The sequence below is a fragment of the Solanum tuberosum genome, unplaced genomic scaffold (genome assembly GCF_000226075.1).
Source record: "Solanum tuberosum cultivar DM 1-3 516 R44 unplaced genomic scaffold, SolTub_3.0 scf00291, whole genome shotgun sequence".
NCBI lineage: Eukaryota > Viridiplantae > Streptophyta > Magnoliopsida > Solanales > Solanaceae > Solanum > Solanum tuberosum.
The window spans coordinates 282,561-286,522 of record NW_006239218.1 but is presented as its reverse complement, the minus strand read 5'-3'; the positions used below and the strand labels follow the sequence as shown (position 1 = coordinate 286,522).

General features: G+C 38.9%; 1 protein-coding gene across 1 annotated transcript in view; it reads left to right on the top strand.

Annotated features, from left to right (window-relative positions):
• Positions 1-3,247, top strand: part of LOC102590150 (uncharacterized) — a 29,355-nt gene extending 26,108 nt beyond the window's left edge. Inside the window, exon 4 of the transcript XR_001475019.1 lies at positions 3,207-3,247. The gene's annotated coding sequence lies outside the window, so the exon portion shown is untranslated. The remainder of the gene's footprint in view (positions 1-3,206) is intronic.
• Positions 3,248-3,962: the final 715 nt, after the last annotated feature.

The following is a 3,962-nucleotide window of genomic DNA, read 5'->3' as shown; positions in this document are numbered from 1 at the left end:
ATTTTATTTTTCTATCAATTCTCAAAACCACTCCCTTGGGACACGATCCTAACCTTTAGTTGGGTTACTATATTATCGACGATCGTAGACACTCATACCGTAGGTTAGTGTCATTGGTCAGGATAAGCATCAAAATGGTGCCGCTACTGGGGAGTGGTGTTATTTGGGAATTCGTAGTTGAATAAATTTTTTGATTCTTTCTAGTTTTAGTGTTAATAATCTAAATTGTAATTTTGTTTTGCTAGTTTGAGTATCAAAGAAGGGAACTAAGGATGGAAAACCATTATGGATACCACACAGATCATCCTCTTCTGAAACTATTGAACCTCAGGGACAACCTCCTGACCTTTAAACAGGAAAGGGATGAGACTATTTAGGAAATGTGGGGGAAGTTTCAAGCGGTGCTGCAACCAAGCCCATCTCACGGGATGACAGACAAGGGGCTACTGGAGTGCTTCTACAGAGGTCTAGGACCTGATAATAGAGATATAGCCGATCAAATTTGTGAGGGCGGTATGCTACACCAGCCCTATGAAGTTGTAGCAAAACTCCTTGATGGCATGATAGAAGCCAACAAAGAAGCCAAAAGAAGCAGGAGTTGGACGCACTAGCTACCTAGTTGAATGCTCTATCTACCATAGTCATGGAATTTGAGGTACAAACCATGAGAAAAGAAAAACACTCCTCCCTTCGAGAATGTAGACTTGGGAAGAAGTAGAGGTATACAGGATGATGAAGCCCTGTCACTCATTCAACAAAAGATTGAGGCACATGAGAAGATGTTGAATGAGATGAAGGAAAACATCGAAATTCTAAACAAAGCGTCAGCCTCTCACTCCATGACAATTCAATTGCAGGATGCTCAAATTACCCATTTAATGACGGGTCATTATCCTCCGTTCACCAAAGATTCACCTAATTATACCATGGATGATTCTGAGGACAAAGAGTAGTCTTTGACTTGCGTCGTGCCGCGACGTTAACTCGGGCGCTGTTTGGGAGGCAACCCAAAACCCCATATTATCTTATATTGGAGTACTAGTAAAATAATAGTGTCTTAGTTTTATAGATTGAAGTGTAATAGGTGCCAAAGAGGTGCAGAATGGCGAGCAGCAGACCCAGTTGGTGAGTCACCAAAGAAGCCGGCAATCAAATCTATTCCGCCGTTTGACTCGAGATATCTTCAAAATCTGGAGGTTGTAAAACTCGGCGAGCTCAGGACAGTTTCGGCGAATCGCCCACCTGATCGACGACCCAAATGGTTAACACCGTTTGAACATTCATAGCAGTTGAGAAGTTCTGTAAAAATCGGCAAGGTAAAAATTTGTTTGGCAAAGCGCCGAATCACTCAGAAGTCAAAGCGCTATCACTGAATGGGAATGAACTGGATAACCTACAGGCCAACGCACAAAAAGGTAGCTGATTAATCACTCGAGAGTGTGGGTTGAACATAGGCACATTGGAATGCTAAGAAAAGCTATACAGAGCTTGATGAATCACTCGACAATGCACCAAATGTCCCCAACATATCTTCTGCTTTGCGCGACATCTGTTGAAGGACTTCAACTCGAAATAGCTACCTAACCAGGATTATTCTCTAGCCCTATCTCTGTCTTTCTTTAATTTGACCTCTAGATTATTGTTATATATATTTGGGTTGTCTGTTAAAAATGGTGCTTTATATTGTTTTCGCAATTGTTTAAGCTTATGGCTTCTTCCTGATTTTAATTAATTGCAAAACGATTTTGACTCTTTCAAAAATTTATTATTATTTTTTGAAAATTTTGCCACCGCTTGTGTTGAAAGTGGTTGTTCTCGTACAAATTTAAGTCTCGGTTTTGATCAATATCGATGACTTAAATAGTGCTCTCTATTGAACGAACATGAACGTTCTGCTGCGATGAGACTAAATGAAGTTGCATAGACAATATGTGAACTCTTTGCATCCCGTTGTGATTAGCCATTTATCGAATTGATTTTCTCTTGTGATGATCGTTGCACACTAGCGATAGTGTATAGTCTTGTTTGGATTTAGTGTCGATGCCATGTGTGATGAGCTTACTTGAACCTTGCATGAATAAACCTAGAATTTTCCCTGTTAGTCTGATTGATTTAGTAAGGTGTGCTCTTGAAATGATTTTAGGCAACTTTAAAGAGTCTGAGCTAATTTGACATATACCTCTTTTGTGACCTACCCGTGAGCGTGTGAAACTCTTTTGAACACCCTTTGAGCCTTACCTTTCTTTGGAAGAAACATGATGAAAACTAGACCTTTCTTAACCCATCACCCATAATCCTCATGAATTTGTGGTTAGTTTGAATAGCCAACTTAAGCCAAAAGCCTAAGTTGGGGTGTGGTGAAAAGAGAAGGCAAATCAAGAAGTGCGCGAAAGTCCCTCTTACCCGTGATTTTGAGAAAAATGGAACCCCTCCATATAAAAAAGAAAATAAAAGAAAGGACAAAAAAGAAAAAGAAGAAGAATGAAAAAGAAAGTTGTGGAATAAAGTACAAAAGAAATGAGGTCTCCTAACAATTCATGGGAAGCGAATAATAGGATGACTAATGAGCACTAAAGACTAAAGAAAAATGATGAAGGAAAAGGGAAGGAACTGTTGTGAGCATCACATTCATGAGGATCTTTAGTCAATAAGCCTAAATGAACATACCTTTGCTCTCAGCCCCATTACAAGCCTTAGAAAGTCATTTTTGATCTTGAGCAAGCCAAATCGAAGGTTGATTGGAAAATAAGGGCAAACCTATGGGTGAAAACATGCATTGTGTTCCTCTTTTTGAGTGTGAGCATTGCATCTGATTCCTAATCTTAAATTGATATACCCCTGTGTGAATATGGAATCATTCTTTGTGTGAGGGCATTCAGATACTATTGTTGAGCTTGAACTTGCATTAGTAGCAAGTATATCTTTGGTAGTGGTGTGTCACAACTTGAATCTTTGAGTACACAGTTAATCTTCGCATAAGTAATTTGAGTATTGTTGTGTATGTTCATGATTTAGTCTTGTGTAGCATTATTTTAGACACTTTGTTGAATGGCTGAACTTGAGTTTGCTTGAGGATAAGCATAAGTTTAAGTTGGGGGTGTTAATGAGTCCACAAACTGGACTCATTTAAGGATTTTTTTTGTTAGAAATAGTGTCCTCAAATGCTTATTTTGTCTTAATATCTAATGAAAACTCTTAAGTTTCAGGTATTTGAAGTTTTGGTGGAAGCATAGACACTTAGGCGCAAAAAGGAACAAAAAGGCTGAAAAGAATGAAGAAGCTGAAGCCTGTGTATTGCCAAGCACACTTGGCGACTCGCCGAAGGGATGAACTCCACCCTTTGTTCCAGTACGCGAAGCCCTGCAGGAGAAGGATCAAAAAGGCGATGAAAGGAGCAGTCGACACTTCGTTGAATAGTTCCGTGAAGCAGTACTATACCTCCCAATGACACAGAGCACGACGACGATGAAGACTAATGCAAGACGGCGACGAACTACACCAAAGAGTGAATCGCCGAGTTAATCGACGATTTTGACTAACCTCGCCGAAAGATCCGCCAGCACTTATTTTCTGAAGTCTATAAATACTAAACTTGTTATTAATTTTTAGGGAGTCGAATGATTATTATAATTTTTAGAATAGAATAGTATTTTTTAGGATATTTTTCTCTCAAGTTTGGAGAGGTTTTTGTGGGAGACGTGAAGAAAGAGGGATAAATCTTCCCCAAGTTGGAAGTGGGTCTTCTCCATTCGTCTTCCTTTGCTTAAATCAACATTTAATTCCTTATACCCATTTGATTTTATTGTCATTTTAGGTGTATTTTATTATTTATTGATGTGTGGCTAAAAACCCTCATTCTTGGGGTGTGATTTAGCAAATATGTATTGATATTGTTGTTGGGTCTTGCTTGCTGATAGGATAGATGTATTTTAATGGTGATTTCACATAGTGGTTGTGGTTTA